The sequence below is a fragment of the Mytilus galloprovincialis genome, chromosome 12 (genome assembly GCF_965363235.1).
Source record: "Mytilus galloprovincialis chromosome 12, xbMytGall1.hap1.1, whole genome shotgun sequence".
Taxonomy (NCBI): domain Eukaryota; kingdom Metazoa; phylum Mollusca; class Bivalvia; order Mytilida; family Mytilidae; genus Mytilus; species Mytilus galloprovincialis.
Window position 1 is genome coordinate 35,638,825 of NC_134849.1, and position 19,360 is coordinate 35,658,184.

Genomic DNA, 19,360 nt, shown 5'->3' on the forward strand with positions numbered 1-19,360 from the left:
GAGTTTCTCGCTTCATTGAAGACCCATTGTGGCCATCGGCTGTTTTCTGCTCTATGGTCGGGTTGTTGTCGCTTGGAATTTGTATGAACTTTTCATGTTGATAGACATACGCTCGGCGGTATGTAAAAGTTGTTCGAATTACGTCCAATTTAAAATAAACTGAATCCGTCTGTCCGTATATATTGTCACAATATATTGACCAACGTCAGTGTACGATCATCATAACACAACGGCGACAGTACAGACTCGTTTTTTTTAGTAATGTTAACAAAATAATTATTATTGAATTTTGTCGATGACCTGAGACTATTATACTAATTTGTACATACCAGTATAGTTACAATAAGGGATAAAAAAAAATATTTTAATGCATGGTAGTTGTAATCCTACATTCATGTTCTATGTCGATTATCCATGCATATACAGTTGTCTTATTATCAACGTTTATCCTTAAGAAGATTTATTTTAACGATTGTTGAAAAAATTACATACATAGAATGATTAGATTACTTATAAAGGTGCATGTCCATCCTTTTGTGCGAGAAAATCACATACCAATTGTGTGTTTCGATTTTTAAGACCGTTAACTTTAATTTCAAGTATAAACATGTTCAACATATTTTCCCATAACTCATATAGAAAACGCATATTTAGAGAGCTTTAATCTCAATATGCTGTTAAAAAATTTCGGAATGCAAAGTAAATTAAAATATTTGTGTTCTATAAGAGTAGGAATTCAAGTTTTTGATTATCATTTATTTGAATCCGAGACTCATATAAATAATAAGCCGTTGTCCGGTGAACGAACTTGTTTTCCAACGACCCACAAAACTCCTTTTGAACGCTGAAGTTAAATAATCAATTATAATGTAATGCAAATATGATTTTTTTTATTTGACCAAACCGGGTTATGCATTTTGAAATCTATGACGAAACCGGGTTGTATACATTGACGAAACCGGCCAGTTCCATTTTGACATGACCTATTTCTTTCGTTCCATACACAGAGGTACAATTATGGAGATGCTCATAATAACTAAATTTGCAATCTCCGTGTCAATATCTATCTTTCCGTACCTTTCTTCTCGTACAATGTCATCAATTTAACGAGAAATTTAACAATTTCGAGGCAAGGTTCACTCAATTCGTCATTTTGACATGCATTTTGACTTATTTCTCCGTTAATATAGAACGGTTGTAGAAAATATTGCATCTCACAATAGAAAATAGTTGTATATGTATATATATTTTTCGATATCATAAAAAAAATAAAAAAATAAGGAGAAACCTACCTTTCTTTTGTCTATTGGTGTTCCGTCATTGTGCCAGATGTTAGATACCATCGAGTCCGAGCAAATTTTGCCGGTGTGGTTTAGACACAGTGAGATTAGGCTTAGCCTATTTACACACCTGTTGACTATTTTTAAATAGTGGTCAATCGAGTTCTTCGGACAGGTTTGGCTATTTTTAAACAGTGGTCAGATGAGTTCTTTGGACACGTTGTAATTTTTTTCTGCTTGGGATTTTCGTGTGGAAGGATGCCACACTCGTTAGAGCATTTTCATATTTGATAGCTAAATTTAACCTACAATGGTTCTACTGTATTAGTGCATCAATTCCGAGGTTCCAGCCTGCACCAGAGTAATACAATGCTGCGGTGTTAAGGAGTGGTCATATGGATTGAACGCATTCATACATAATTCATCAAACAACATATCTACATATTATAGTGGAACTGTCGTGCACGATACCATAACCGTCACAACGATACCATAACCGTTATAACGATACAAAGGGAAGTAATCTGGATATACAAACTACTGAAGCTGTTGAACTATTTATTTGAACTTTAATGTTTAGAATAATTTGATGTATATTTTCTTCTTAATTGTTTTTTTTTTGTTTGTTTATTAAATAATTTATTTATTCTAATCGTTGATTCTTTAGTCAATATTGTAAAATAGCACTGAAAGACTTATCCATCCGGCCGTTCGTGACAATTGGTGTCAGAAGTGGGATAAGTCTGAAGTGTTTTTTTTTCTTATACATTTTGAAGTTAAATTTATATTTACTATAGAAGAATTATTATTTGTTTTATACATTGAATATACATTTATAACGTGTAGTAAAGCTTACTATTGTATTTTTCAGAAACTGTTATGTCGACAGAATCCTGATAGTTTGGAAACTCAGAATTTGTAAAATTTCTACACTACATTGCCTCGGTGTTGTTGCATGCTGCAAGTACAAACAGTAGATTTAATGTAGGTATTGTTATTTAGAGTAAATTTAGACTAAGGCTATTGTTTATTTTGTGTTGCGATTGACACTGGTGGACCAGGCTATGGTCAACTGTGATACTAAAGCGTAGTGTTACGAGATATAGATATGTGATATATTTAGCTTTGTCCTTGGTCTAGTTTATTGTTACATAGCAAGTCATATTAGCAGGAATCAATCATGGAGAGTCTAAAAGAGTTACGACAGTATGGTGAGTCATTGGGGTTAGCCAATGAAGATTTAATTAGGTTCATTGAGTCACAACAGGCGAAACAACGCGATGATAGACGTTTTGAAAGAGAAAGAGAGAAGGAAGAATGGGAAGTTGAAAAGGTAAGATTAGAACATGAATTGGAATTGAAAAGGCTAGATAATACTCGTTTATTTGAAACTGAAAAACACAGGGAAGAAAAAGGTAATGTTAACCTCTCAAAGGTACCTAAACTACCTCCTTTTGAGGAAGGTACTGATGATATGGATGCATATTTGCGTCGTTATGAAAGGTATGCTATATCGCAAAAATGGGACAAATCAATATGGGCCACTCATTTGAGTGCACTTCTTAAAGGTAATGCATTAAATGTGTACGCTTTGCTGCCATCAGATCAAGCATTAGATTATGATGCTCTTAAGACATGTTTGTTGAAGAGGTATAACATGACTGAAGATGGTTTTAAGCAGAATTTTAGATCTTGTCGTCCAGAGTTTGGTGAAACGTTTCAACAGTTTTCTGTTCGTTTGGGTAGTTATTTTAGCAGGTGGACTGATATGTCTAATGTTTTGAAGACGTTTGATGGACTTTATGATCTTATGTTAAGAGATCAGTTTTTACACATATGTAATAACGAGGTAATGTTATTTCTGAAAGAGAGAGTACCGAAGTCCATAGATAATATGACTCGGTATGCTGATCAATTTAAGGAGGCAAGGCGAGTGAATATAGTATCACTTACAAATCAGACTCAAAAAGGTAAGCCACAGCCGTCTCAAAAACCCAACAATGCACGGAACCAAGAACCGCCAAAGCAAAGTGACAGAGATAGAAATAGACATACAGGAGGTTATGGTAGTGGAAACAGATTTGATAGAAAGTGCTTTAAGTGCAACAAATCAGATCACTTGATATCGAACTGTCCATTATTAAAAAACAAAGTTGGTAATGTACAGAATAGTGGTTCACGGGTAAAGGAAACTCCTATTTGCGGTAATGTTACTACTCTAACTGATAGCATTATTACTACACAGGTTAGTAGTCTTACAATACATGAACAGTGTGAAAAGAAACCAAAATGCCTGTAGCTAAAGGTAAGTTAGGTAACCGTGTTGTGACAGTACTTCGCGATACAGGATGTAATGGAGTCGTTATAAAGACAAGTCTTGTAAGTATAGATTGTTTTCTAGATGATTATCAGACATGCGTATTAGCTGATGGATCGAGTGTTAAAGTACCTATAGCTATAATTACTATAGACAGTCCTTATTATCAAGGTGAAGTAAAAGCATGGTGTATGGAACAACCATTGTATGATGTTATTATAGGAAACATAGATGGTGCTAGGGAGCCTTATGATCCCGATATATCTCCGTCGGTAAGTGTAGTAACTCGACAGCAAGCGAAGAATAGAGATAATCCATATCCGAAATTAAAAGTTCCAGGAAGTATTAAGGATGTTAGTCTAGAGGACATTGAGAATGAACAGCAGTCTGATGCAAGTTTGTCGAAGCTTAGACAGTATGTTGCTGAAGGCAGAAACTTTGAGAAGACCAATGGTACAAAAGTAAATTACATAGTGAAGAAGAAACTTGTGTATAGAGAATTTATGTCACCAAAAGTAGAAAATGGTAAGTTATTCCGTCAGTTGGTCGTTCCTGAAGTTTATAGAAGCGATGTCATGAAATTAGCACACGAGTCATTGATGGCTGGACATATGGCTACACGACGTACAGTATATCGTGTATTATCAGAGTTTTACTGGCCAGGAGTTGAATCCGATGTCAAGCGGTATTGCCAGTCCTGTGATATTTGCCAACGCACTGTACCAAAAGGTAAGCAAGTGAAAGCACCTTTGGGTAAAACCCCTATCATAGATGTACCTTTTCGCAGAGTAGCTGTAGATATAGTTGGACCTTTAGTACCAGTAACTGATAAAGGAAATCGTTATATACTAACTCTTGTTGATTACGCTACAAGGTATCCAGAAGGAGTAGCGTTACCATCTATCGAGACAGAAAGGGTAGCGGAAGCATTGATTGATATATTTTGTAGGGTAGGTTTTCCAAGAGAGATGTTGACAGATATGGGCGCACAATTTACTTCCAATTTAATGTCTGAGGTGAGTAGACTGATTTCTCTTCGGCAGCTTACTACTACACCGTATCATCCTATGTGTAATGGACTCGTTGAAAGGTTTAATGGTACGATGAAGATGATGTTGAAACGACTATGTGCAGAGCGTCCGCGAGATTGGGATAAGTATTTAGGACCACCATTATTTGCCTACAGAGAAGTACCTCAGGAGAGTGTTTTATTTTCCCCATTTGAATTGGTATATGGTTGGCCAGTCAGAGGTCCAATGACAATTCTTAAAGAATTGTGGACTAGAGAAATTACTGATCCTGAAGTGAGGTCCACATACGAGTATGTTATCAATTTACGAGAAAGATTGGAATCGACTTGTGAATTGGTTAAACAAAACTTAGAGAAAGCTTCACGTAAACAGTCACGTATATATAACAGAAAGTCACGTTCAAGAAAGATGAAGGTAGGTCAAAGAGTATTGGTGCTACTACCTACTAAAGCAAATAAGTTGCTGATGCATTGGAAAGGACCATTCTCTATAGTAGAAAAGATAAGTGATCTTGATTACAGAATTGATATGAGAGATAAACTTAAAATGTTTCATGTCAACATGTTGAAACTGTATGTTGAACGTGAGCAAACTAACGTGTGCGTTAGTGCACCAGATCACAAGGTAAGTTTTGTTGCTACAGTATCAGTTATAGATCTCGAAAATGAAGATACAGACGATGTGGACAATTACGAAAGTGAGTTAATCGAAACGCCTGTTGCAGTTGCTAAGGAGACATTACGAGATGTTCATATCAACGAAGCTTTAAAAGCAAATGAAACAGTTAAGGTACAGTGTTTACTAGATAAGTTCTCACACGTGTTGACAGATATTCCAGGTAGGACAAATGTACTACAGCACGATATCAAGTTGACTTCTGATGATCCTGTTCGATTTAAACCTTATCCTATACCATATGCTATGCTAGACACGGTAAATAAGGAAGTCGATAAGATGATAGAAATGGATGTCATCGAGCGATCAGATAGTCCTTATTCAAGTCCATTTGTGATTGTGAAGAAGAAAGATCAGAGTAATCGGTTTTGTATAGATTTCAGAGGTTTAAATAGTATTACAATTTTCGATGCAGAAACGATGGGTAACATAGAAGAGATGTTTTCAAAGTTGTCTGGTTATCAGTTTATATCTAAAAATGATTTAACCAAGGGATATTGGCAAATTAGTCTTGTGGATGCTGCAAAACCCAAAACAGCATTCCAAACACCTAGAGGATTGTTCCAATTCAAGGTTCTGCCATTTGGCCTGGTCAATAGTGGTGCTACTTTTGTACGTTGTATGAGAAAAGTTTTAGAAGGGTTGGAAAACGTTGATAACTTTGTTGACGATATTATAGTGTACACACGTTCTTTCAATCACCATATGGAGGTTTTGGAGAGTGTATTTGAGAGGTTGGCATCTGCTAATTTGTCAGCAAGACCCTCAAAGTGTTATATAGCGTATAGCAGTCTTGAAGTTTTAGGTCACATTGTTGGAACAGATCGTCTTTCACCAAATCCAGATAAAATTGAGGTAATCAAAAATGCTCATAGGCCTACAACAAAGAAACAAGTCAGAAGTTTCATTGGCATGGCTGAATTTTACAGAAAGTTTGTTCCCAATTTCTCAGATATAGCTAGTCCGCTTACTGATCTGACGAAAAAGGGACAACCAAATCAGGTACGTTGGGAAGCTAATCATGAAAGAGCATTTTCGAGTTTGAAGAATGCATTAGTAAAAGCTCCTGTTTTAAAGTTGCCGAACTTTTCTCAGGTATTTATCCTTCAAACAGATGCTTCTGATAACGGAGTAGGCGCTATACTGCTACAGGATGAAGGTAATATTAGATTGCCTGTATCGTACGCTAGTAAAAAACTGAAAGCTAGTGAACGAAATTACTCCACTATCGAGAAAGAATGCCTAGCCATTGTATGGGCAATCAGCAAATTTCAAAGGTATTTATATGGTAAACAGTTTATATTGGAGACAGACCATCAACCTTTGATATATTTGCAAAAGTCTAAAATTGCAAATGCACGATTGATGAGATGGTCACTCTTGTTACAGCCGTATAGGTTCAGGATTGTTGCCATCAAAGGAAAGGACAACGTTGGAGCAGATTTTTTGAGTCGTATATAGGATCGTGGAGATAAATGCAAGTAAGAATACTTTCTTAAATTGGGGAGGTGATGTCACGATCCAGATGGGTCAACATTTTTAATTAATTCCCCATAGGCGACAATGGTAACGTTTTCCTCCATTGCTCAGTCCATATCGTTTACTTGAACATGTAGGATGGCTCATATCGAAGCTGATACATTTATACATGTCTGGTTAAATTTTCGGGGTGGCAAGTGAGATTACTTTTTTCGCAAATTGCTGGACCCCGGAAGATGGTGAAAAATGTCACTCTCCACATGAAATAATCCCAAAATTCTGATCATAAAACTCAATAAAAAACTTGTCCTTTCTAATAATTTATTTCAGGTCAAATCTACATATTTCTTTTCTCATCACATCAGCTCTATAAAACAGTTCTTATTGTTCATTTATGTCCATTTTTAAAATCACAGCATCCACAATTGTATCGCGGACTAATATTGTTTTTTAATTACGTCATCTGAGTTCCTCATCTCAAGGTCTATTAGGGACCTTGACCCATATTAGATCAGCAAATGTCAGATTCCACTTGTATTGCAGTATGAATTTCTTCGGTACACCTTTTCGAACAATTCTGTGAAGTTTTTTTCCGCATTTGAAATAAAATAAGTTAATTTTTAGTATTTTTAAGTAAGCATGCTTATTACTGTTCCTTATATCTTTTAGTAGAAAAAAGCACAAAATCCATATGTTATCAATTCACAATTTAGACATTGATTAAGACTCTTTATAGCTTAAAGTGCCATTTAACAAACCTTCATTACCTAACTGACTTTATAAAAATCATCATGTTTAGATGACGAATCATGAAAATATTGTGTTTTTTACTGTAAATAAGGTAGATTTAAGGATTTTTTCACTCAGAAAATAATGTTTTTGATATTTATTTCTTTCATAGAAGGAATAGAACATTTTTATTTTTTAATAACTGTTAAGATCATTCACAGACAATTCTAAAACAGGTTTTGGTTTTAAAATCCATCAAGTAATAACCATTTTAGAGTTCTTTTTGTGTGAGTGTTCAAATAGGGAAAAATGGTGCTTTTCTTTAGTGAAGATAACATTGTGACGTCATCGCTTTTGTGACGTCATGACTTTATGATGTCATAATTTAGAATTATACAAACATAACAGAGTGTGTATTTATTCAATAATGAAAGGGAAAAGGAAAAGAAACCAATATAAGGTTGGTAACCAAGCCCATCTATTGCGTTGTGTATCCCTAACAACAGATCAAGGTTGTAGTGTTATTAATGGTGTTGCTCCATCTACAGCTCCATCTACACAGGTTTTAAAAAATTTATCTATGCAAGTTTTACCTGCACCACCTAAACTTAAATTTTCTAATTCCACTACAGATTTGACTCCTAAAAACACCACAGAATCTGTCTGGTTACCCCGCCTTACAGAAAAGGAATTTAAGCTGTACTCAAAAGAGAGTTACGATAAAAAATCTTATGTAGCTCCCCAAACTGAAAAATGTGCGACTACAGTCAAACTACTCAGACCGCATAAATTGTCAGATGATTATTTAGATGAATATTTAGAGGAGAAAAGTACTGAAAATAGAACAGTAGATAGAGATCTTAATATTTTAATGATCAATAGTCTTATAATATGTCATTTAAATAAAAGTCCAAAGTGTGTTGTTCCACATTTTGAACTGGTACAAGAGACTCAATGGGGTCTTGGTTGGATTTGGAAAATGAAGTGTACCAAGTGTAAATTTATTTCAGAAAAATATAAACTATTTAGAGAAATTGACACAGGACGTGCTGGTCGCAAGAGTGCTACAATTAACTATGGGTTTCAGACTGGCGTGATAAACTGTAATATTGGTAATGATAGCGCGCGACTACTTTTAACTAGTTCATGTATTCCTCCTATGTCAAAAGGAACAATGCAGAGAATAACAAATACTGTTTGTGACAAGGTTGTAAAACTTGCGGAAAATGAAACCGAACAAGTGGTTGAGAGTTTCAGAAAGAGAAATGAAACCTTAGGGTTAAATAAAAATAGTCCTGTAAAATTACAAATGGATGGTACCTATCAGAGTGTGCATATAAAAAGTAGGCATAAAATGGGACAAAATGCATCACAAGTCATTGGTATTGCCTGTGAAAATGAAACTGACAATCATGATATCATTGGTTTTCACCTTGTAAACAAACTTTGCTGGGTTGGTGCATGGTTACGCGGTAAAGGTTATGACATTGAATGTCCTAATCACGAGTACTGCACATCAAATACAAATAGGTATGATCCTTTGAGTGAGAAGGATCTTGGGTATGAAATAGGTAAAAAAATTGCTAAACTTGATTTACTTGTGGACTATTGTACTACTGATGGGGATGCAAAAAGTGTACAAGGTCTACAAGAAGCAATGCAGGAAATATTTGACCCTTTATGGTCAGTAAATAGACTGGCAGATACTATTCACCGGGGTCAAAGTCAGTTCCGTGAGGTATTGCGAGCAAAATTTAGTGTCGGTATGTTCCCTGGAGCTACAAAGGCCCAGAGGAATGATATTAAAATAGCTTTTGCCAATGATTTAAAATTACGTTCACATGGTATAATGAAATGTTTATTTGCAAAATATAATGGTGACCGACAACAAATTTCAAAATGTTTGCCACGCATTGTTAAGTCTGTTGTGAATTGTTATAGTGGTAATTGTAGCGATACGTGTAGATGGAGCATAACACTATGTAATGGTGGTATAAAAACTAGTTGGTGGTACAAATCTATTAACCTTAGCAGTCATGGTTTACAAAAAGGGTCTTTGAAACCAAATAAGACTGACAAATTATTAATAGAATCATTGTTAGAAATGAAACTGTCTCAGACCGCATTAAATCAGATGCAATTTTTCAGCAATACAAATACGTGTGAGTCCGTCAATAGGACAATTTCTACATACCTACCGAAGAATAAGAATTTTTCTCGCAATGCCTTCGGCCGTGCATCTGCAGCAGTCTTGAAAGTCAATAATAAACGGGATGTTGCATTGGCTAAGACCCTAAAAGCTGTAGGTTGTGGTCTGGGTAGAAAGTCTCGTGCTGTAGTGGCTCTGAAAAAAATACGTAAACGTGAAATATATGATTGTGCATATCAAAAAAGTTTACGTGTCAAATTAAACAGGTTAAAAGCTCGTAAAAAACAGGCTATCGATTTCTTGTTAAACAAGAGAGTGCGAAACAGGTTGATTAGTGGATATAAAAAACATCAGTTAGAACCAAAGCTATGTCAGAATTCAAGTCCGAAAGAATTCGTTCCACAGCCAGGTTGTAGTTCATGGCCAGATTAACATTTATATTAAAAGGTTACACAATATGGTTTTCTTTCAGCCTTTCAGGAAGCATATGTAGTTATTTATTTATTTACAGAGAATACTAAACATCTTATAATATATTAAAACAAACACTTTTCAGGAATATATGAGCATGATATGAGTTAGTTGTGTTTTTTTTTAAATTAAAAAGTTTGTTTATTTTAAGTTTGTTATGAAAATGGGATAATGGTCCAAGACACTGAAATAAACTTTGTATCAGACAAAAAGACCACTTCATATCTCCCAATGCATGCAGCCACAGTACATGCATTTATTGGAAAACACATACCTTGAAACAAAATTATAAACAAAATAAAACCATGTAAAATGAATATTACAACATTAGGTCATTGACAGTTTGCCTTTGTAACTCGATGTCATATTTGGATTTTTTCCTTTCTGTTATTTTTTCTTTTGTTTTTTGTTGTCTTATTTAATTAATGACTGTCATACTTGTCTCTATGTTTCACTTTCATTTAGTTCTCTACCGCATGTTTACTTCCTGTGATCACCTGTTGATTGAATGACCCAGTTTTCTGACACAGTAATGAAACCATCAAGAGTTACTCCCCTTGCACTGTAAAAATTAGTAAACACTGGCGAAAAAAACCACATAAATGTTTGACTGAGCTTATAATCTTGCATAAACATGTTTGCCATGTTTGTTTCGGTGTCTTGGGGGTATGAGGGTGGGCTTTTTTCCCATTTTCGTTTTTTACTTGTGTTAAAAACTTGTATTTTCAGAGATGATTAATGTGGAGGTAAAATGTGCAAGGTGCATATGTTTACTACAAAATCATAACAAACCACAATTTCAGATTCAGCATGCAGTTAGTATAGTTTGTGCCATGCACAATATGTGTGGTGCATTGGTGTGCAGCTACACATATTTTTCTTTGATTGTTAATCTCCCGAGGTTCTAAAACAATATGGTCTGTATTCACACACAATGCATTATGACAAAGGTGTGTAGCATCTAAATTTTTGGCTAAATCAGTAGATTTCAATTGCAAAATTTTTGCTAAACGTGCAACATTCATTTTAGTACGTTTGGCATTTGGGTATGTGACATTGATCATCCCTAGAATATAATTATTTCTCCTCTGAGTGGCCCCAGTCCAAGTAATGCATGCCCCATTTTCTGCCTCTTCACTGTTTATAAGTATAAAATTGGTATATTTTTGATAAAAATCTAAATTATTGGTAGCCATTTTGTATTCTTTTTAATCAAATAGCACTAAAAGAGTGTAACTGACCTCGATTTCAGCAGCTCCCATCCGAAATTGTGATCATTGAACCATGAAACACTCCAACACCTTTGAAATAATAGTTCACAATTTGGGTCAACATTTTTAATTAATTCCCCATAGGCGACAATGGTAACGTTTTCCTCAATTGCTCAGTCCATATCGTTTACTTGAACATGTAGGATGGCTCATATCGAAGCTGATACATTTATACATGTCTGGTTAAATTTTCGGGGTGGCAAGTGAGATTACTTTTTTCGCAAATTGCTGGACCCCGGAAGATGGTGAAAAATGTCACTCTCCACATGAAATAATCCCAAAATTCTGATCATAAAACTCAATAAAAAACTTGTCCTTTCTAATAATTTATTTCAGGTCAAATCTACATATTTCTTTTCTCATCACATCAGCTCTATAAAACAGTTCTTATTGTTCATTTATGTCCATTTTTAAAATCACAGCATCCACAATTGTATCGCGGACTAATATTGTTTTTTAATTACGTCATCTGAGTTCCTCATCTCAAGGTCTATTAGGGACCTTGACCCAGATGAATTTTATAGAGTAATTCACATATTTATTCAGTCAAACTTGTATATAGATAATGATTTCGAAATTGTCGTAATGATCAAAGAATTGCACTTGCAGTCTTTGCGCAGGACGCCTTTTTTCACAGTTTATTTTATACATAGTTTTAACATACGCTTTTATGTATATATGTACGTTTGGCCTAAGTTTGGTTCACCTGTGTTTAAACGCACACTGATTTAGGCTTAGCCTATTTACACACCTGTTGACTATTTTTATATAGTGGTCAATCGAGTTCTTCGGACAGGTTTGGCTATTTTTAAACAGTGGTCAGATGAGTTCTTTGGACACGTTGTAATTTTTTCTGCTTGGGATTTTCGTGTGGAAGGATGCCACACTCGTTAGAGCATTTTCATATTTGATAGCTAAATTTAACCTACAATGGTTCTACTGTATTAGTGCATCAATTCCGAGGTTCCAGCCTGCACCAGAGTAATACAATGCTGCGGTGTTAAGGAGTGGTCATATGGATTGAACGCATTCATACATAATTCATCAAACAACATATCTACATATTATAGTGGAACTGTCGTGCACGATACCATAACCGTCACAACGATACCATAACCGCCACAACGATACCATAACCGTCATAACGATACAAAGGGAAGTAATCTGGATATACAAACTACTGAAGCTGTTGAACTATTTATTTGAACTTTAATGTTTAGAATAATTTGATGTATATTTTCTTCTTAATTGTTTTTTTTGTTTGTTTATTAAATAATTTATTTATTCTTATCGTTGATTCTTTAGTCAATATTGTAAAATAGCACTGAAAGACTTATCCATCCGGCCGTTCGTGACACATACAAAATGTGGGACACAAAACTGCAATTCTCTTAGCGGTAGTTCCTGCGGTAATTGGAGGTTTATTTTGGCATTCATATGTTCGAGTAATTGTGGCAGCTATGGTTTCGTATTCAGCATATGCCAAAGACGAAGGAAACTGTAAAAACAAAATCAGTGAAAATGTGATTAGTGAAGCTAAAAGAATAGTAGATGAAGTCATCGAATATGAAATTATTCGTAAAATTCACAATATGACAAATGTTAACACACTTATCAACAGTGCGTTGCACAGTAACAATGTTTGTCAAGTTGCAGAAAGTATGGCTAAAGATTCTCTTGAGAAGATATGTGTTGTATCTGGAGGATTTTGGGCGTGTCTTGAAACAGTATTTCTGGTTTTGCATCTGTATAATTCGGTTTTGTGACCCTGAACAACTTGTTTATTTAGCATTATATCTATCGTAAAAATTAAAAACATATTGACACAAAATTTTTTATAAGCAGAGCATATGGCCCAATAAAAACATCCTTTTTGTAAGATAATATCCTTATTGGTGTAAATTGTATTTATACAGTGCAAATTGGAATAAAACGGAACAAAATAGCTCCTAACGGATTTCCTAAAACGGAACAAATCCAAATTTATTTATTTTTTTATTTTTTTTTTACTAATTAGAAATGAATATTAAAAGTCATATGAAATTTCAAATAAAATATTTTTTTTAGCTAGATGGTTTTCGGCTTTACTATAAAACGATACGTACATTTACGTTTTTCCGATATATTCTTTAAATAGAGCTTTCTTACAAATTGACGAAAGGTACGAACGAACGTGACGGGAGCACGTATTACATTTCCACAATAACAGTAAAAGAGTTTTTGTTTTATCCAGTAAAACAACATTCTTTTCTTAATCAAGTTTATTTTTCAAAAATAATAATATCGCAAATAATACACAATTTTAATATAATCAAACAGAGAAAAATAGTGTCAAATACACTTACGTCCGATACGTTACTTACATAAACCACGAGTACACACATTTCCGCGGGAATATTTTCAGCACGAGTTTCACGATTAACATTTCAATGGCATTATTGAAGTACGTTAGTCTAAATTTAACGACAAGATTCACATTTATTTTTATTTTTTATAGTACACTTTCAGCAAATTGTCAAAGTGGAATATCGAGATTTGCTACAAAAATGATGCTACAATGTTTTTAAAAAGTAATGTTGAATAAATCTAGAAAAAACATATTTTGTATATCAAGAAAATAAATCAACAATTTTGCAACATAGATCTATACATTGTGGATTTTATAATGACGATTTATCAGTACACATGTATGGGTAATAGACGCGAAGTTGTCACTTATCGTCCAGTGGCTAATACTTCATGAATGATCAGGACTATAGGCAAAACGCAATTATACGCTAAAATATTCGTTTCATTGCTCCAGTGTATCATATATACACATCAGGGGGGGGGGGGGGCAATGAATATTACCAGAGTAGAGGCGATGATTCAAAAGTTATTAAACGAGCACCAGCATATGGCAAACTATGAAGATCATCTTTTTCTTCATTTTCATTTTATTATTTTGAGCGTTGCAAATTTTGAATCAAGGAAGTATTTGTGTTTTGATTTTTTTCTTATTCTTCTGTAAGGGAAGAAGACAATGTATTTGCTTTGACATTGTCTTAGGTTAAACAGTGCAACATTGTAATATTGAAGAGTGGGGGAGGGTCGGTTTTTAGTCTTTTAGGGGCATTTTTTTCGTCTTACTACGTATACTTTCTATTTAAGATATTTTGTAGTGTTATCTCCTCCGACCTGGTGGTATCATATCGTACGTCCCAAAATCCTAAATATATCTCAAGAGAAGTCCAATTTAATAAGTGTCGTTGCATGTAGGATCATTGTCCGAAGTTTCACGACTATTATTTAAATAAGTCAAAATAAAGGATCCCTCAAACGAGTCTTACGTATGATTCGTCAAGCATACGTACCTTTCGTCAATTTGTAAGAAAGCTCTAATAAGAAAGAAATTCGCCGACATGTCGGTTTCCCTCTGCAGTGACCTCGGTGTAGCTTTTCTCGTAAAAATCCGATGATCGCAATATGCTTCGAGTCGTCATCGAAATAGACTTTATCGTATTATATAATTATGTTCTACACGTGCTTACTACAATGTTTATGCTACTTTCTTGGTTGATTTATTTACTGAGGTGACAATTAGTCGACTTCTGTTTCAAAACACAATAATTAATAAGCTGCCATCTTTTGACATCAACAGACAGCTGTCAACAGACCGATGGAAAAGTTGTTGACGATTACACATTTATACGATATTGAAGCGTAAAAAATATAAAATCGTGCACAGAAAAATAAGCATTTTGATATACGCATGCATTAGTTCAAAAACAAGTTTAACATCATTGTTTCACCAGTCACTCGTTTCATTAGATTTTAATTAAAATTAAACGAGATACAAAAATAAGAGGCAGACAGTTCATAAGGTGAAATACAATTGAAAAAAAAATCACAGTATTTTTTTTTTTGTGATATTAAATGCGAGCAGATAGATTTACTGCTATTTTCAATTAAGGCAACAGTAGTATACCGCTGATCAAAAGTCATGTATTGATTAAGAAAAAAAGCAAATTCGGGTGACAACCTAAGACTGAGGGAAACGCATTAAATATAAGAGGAGAACTACGATGCAACAGAAACACACCATTAAAATGTAACACTTTCAGAAACGAACTATGATATAACAATGGCCATTTTCCCGACTTGGTACATGACATAAAAGTATAATGATACTATTGTACTATTCATGATTGTTCGTCTGATGGTCAATATAGTTTATATGTTTATTTTTTTTTTGGCTCATATTACGTACAATTTCTTGGCATTAAAAACTGGTTTTTTTTTTATAGCAGCTGCTTCTATTTGGCGAAGACAATCTTGATCTTGTATATTTCAAAATTAGTGACAATATTTATCAAGATATTGTTGAATGCAGCTTACCAGATTTAATTCAAGTGCATCTTGGTGTTACTATATATACAAACTTCTACTTTCAGAAACAGTATTAAGAGCAGCAATTAAAAAGTAGACGTGTTGAAATAAACAAGTACCCGGCCACGTCCACTCTGTGTTTTTATTTGTATCAATCTCATACTCTGTAGATTATACATTTTTCAACTGATTATTAACTCACCTGGTCAAATGGGTCAAGTGAGCTTTTTTCAAATTTGGCGTCTGACGTCAGTCGTCGTAGTCCTTCGTCCGTAGTCAGTTGTCAATCGTCCGTTAACTTTAAAAAAAAAAATTCTCCTTTGAAACTACACTGCCAAACTTAACCAATTTAAGACACAATCATCATAGTGGTATCTTATTTAACAAAACGTGTCAAATTACACGGCCAACCACCCACGATGGCCGCCATGACAAAAAATCGACCATTGTGGTAAAAACTTTTGTTGGATTGTATCTCTGAAACCAAAGCATTTACAGCAAATCTTATATAGGATGAAATTGTTTATCAGATCAAGATATATTTGCCCTGAAACATTCAGAAAAATCTGAAAACCCGTTGTTGAATTGTGTTGACCCATAATTGCTAATTTTAAGGAAAATTTGCGGTTTTTGGTTATTATCTTCAATATTATTATAGAATAAAAGATAAAGTATTAACAGCAATAATGTTCAACAAAATAAGATCTATAAATAAGTCATCATGACCAAAAATGGTCAATTAATCCCTAATTTTACACGAAAATCTTCTCTGAAACTTGCTGACAAATTTATTATGATAGTTTTCGCTAACATATCTAAAACTAAACAGCAATTTGACAGGCTTGTTCATAAAGTTTAGATCTATTTGTCCTGAGATTTTCAAACGAATCAAACAAGCAGTTGTCGGGTTGCTAACCCTGAATTGATAATTTTAATAAAATTTTTCAGTTTTTGGTTATATCTTGAATACTATTATGGATAGAGATAAACTGTAAACAACAATAATGTTCAGCAAAGTAAAACCTACAAACAAGTCAAACATGACCAAAATGGTCAATTGACCACTTCAAGAATTATTATCCTTTAAAGTCAAATTTAACAATTATTCGTATTTTTTTGTAATCTTTTAAATAGTTTTTTTTTTCTGAAACAACTAAGACATTTTTTAACTTGGCGACAATTAGCATTATGGTATCAAGTTTACAATGTGTCCCATACCCCTGTATGCCAACCAATATGACAGACATGGCTTAAAATAGAATGTAGGGGAGAATGCAGTTTTTGACATATATCTCTGAAACTAAAGCAAAAGTATAACTGTTGTATTATTTTATGCATCAATTGTAATTTTAAATATCAAGTGAACGACATGGGTTCCTAGGAATCTCTAGCTGTTGTCTGTTCTCGTGTTGTACTGTCACACCACTGGTCCACGGTGGGGGGGGGGGGGGGGGGGGGGCAACCATGTTAAATCCCACTAAGTTATGTATGTTTGTGCTTATCCCAAGTCAAGAGCCTTTGGTACAGTGGCTGTCGTTTGGTGGTGTCCTACATATTTGTTTTTCGTTCAATTTTTTTTACATAAATTAGGCTGTAATTTGTTTCGTTTGCATTGTTTGACATTTGTCATGTCTGGATATGTCATAGTTGACTATGTCGTTTGTGCTTCGGTTACCAACAGTTAGTTATGTCTGTGTCATTTGGTCTCTTGTGGCAATCATACCACATATTCAAAGTCATTTATTTATTTTACAATAATTGAATTTCAAAAAGCTAAATGATCGAAAGTGCACCTTGAGTTTAGTATTTTAAAAGTTCGATTACATATCTAAACTATTAAATCTTAAATTAAACTTTATACTTTAATTTTTGTTTACATAGTGTAAACCAGACCTATATGACCTTTTAATTTCAAGATGAACATAATTGTTGGTTGTTGGGTGCTAAAATTTTAGTGGCAAATATTTCATGCATGTTCAGGACGATAACAAGTAAACAACAAATACAAAAGGAAGGTCCTGAAATAATGAGGACGTTCAGTATGATGGTCGGGGAAATTTTGACTGCCACTTAAAAATGAGGGTACATTGGATACAGACCGACATTTTGCCTTGCAACAGGCCACCTACGGAAAACTAAAAGATTGTTGCAAGGGTATTACCGTGTAAGGAGCGTGTCACTATTTTTACATGAGGCTTAATGTGATTAACGTCCCCATACTGACCGGACGTGGTTGCAAACTTAATACATCCCACACAGCCATACGGACGCCCCACTTTGACAAGCGTTTTACTGCCAGTCGGAAGAAAATCAAGTGACCATATTTCTATTTCCCAGTCACCCTTGATGGTCCAAGAGGAACAAACACTAGATGTAATTTATTACACATATTATAGCGTTATATCAATAACAACGATATTTGTTTCGAATGTTAAAAAATATGATGCGCTTTCGTGTTTATTATTATTAAAATATTATTCCGCGAAATGGAGGTAAAATGAAAGAAATACAATGGTTTCTCCTGACTCTTTGAAAAATTAAAGGTTTGAAAAACAGTGATAATTAAAAGCAATGTTTCATGTGGAGGGCACTCGTTGGTATTGTTTACATCACATTTGGTAAATAAATTCAGAAAAAATTCTAGTATAATATGTATTTGTATACATATAATGTTCCATACATCTTCAACTTTTTATAATCTGTTATATTTTTTGCCCTTTTTAGATAACAAAAGGGACTTCAAAAGGTTTTGCGAAGAAGCCAAGTTTATGACGCACTTTCGGGTGAAGCGAAAAAAAATACTATCATCATTTTATTCTGTTAGGATTGAAACACATTGATAGTCAAAATAAACTTGTGACTGTTGCTCATTATACAACGTCATGTCCGATAATAAGCAACAATGATAACGCAGGGGGAAAATTCCTCCGTGAAACGGTTCGTATAAAGAAAGATGAATATAATAGCCTGCTTGATTTTGATAACGGAGTTTTCATTGTAAAACATGAGAATGATCTACAGACGCCTAAACAAGTACAAGAGGCTTACAGTCGTTTGCTTAGACGTATAGATGAAGAAGCATATCACGTTTCCTGGAACAACTGTGAACATATAGTAAACTACATTATTACAGGGAACGACTACTCTGTGCAAGTCCAGGAGAACAGATGTTGTGCACATCTTTGTAGTGTTGTTACGGCGGAACTTAAGGATATTGGTGCCACCAATATAATCATATTATCATTACTTATTTCAATTGTAGGAACATTTATCAGGCACGCATATGTTCGAGTCATTGTATCAACATTTATTAGTTTAATTGCTAAAAATGTTACTGTTCATTGTTCGTTTAATCATATGGAAGATACCATTTTACAAAATGCTCTCTTGCGATTATCAGAAGCTGACACGTTGCCATACATCGAAGATTTAGCTAATGTTAGTCTTATTTTACGCAATATTCAAGATGAAACGAATAACCCGGTTGTGTGTGAAATAGCAAAAAAACAAGTACACAATTTATGGTGCTATCAATTATTTATAATTCTCGGCAGTGGGTTTGTGATAGAAACATTATTCATCGGGTTGTA

At 34.2% G+C, this 19,360-nt stretch overlaps 1 long non-coding RNA gene across 1 annotated transcript; it reads left to right on the forward strand.

Moving 5' to 3' along the window:
- The first annotated feature begins 1,513 nt into the window (after positions 1-1,513).
- LOC143055670 (uncharacterized) lies at positions 1,514-12,687 on the forward strand. The gene is made up of 2 exons (XR_012972121.1): positions 1,514-2,264; positions 12,366-12,687. It is a non-coding gene; the product is annotated as an uncharacterized LOC143055670 (long non-coding RNA).
- Positions 12,688-19,360: the final 6,673 nt, after the last annotated feature.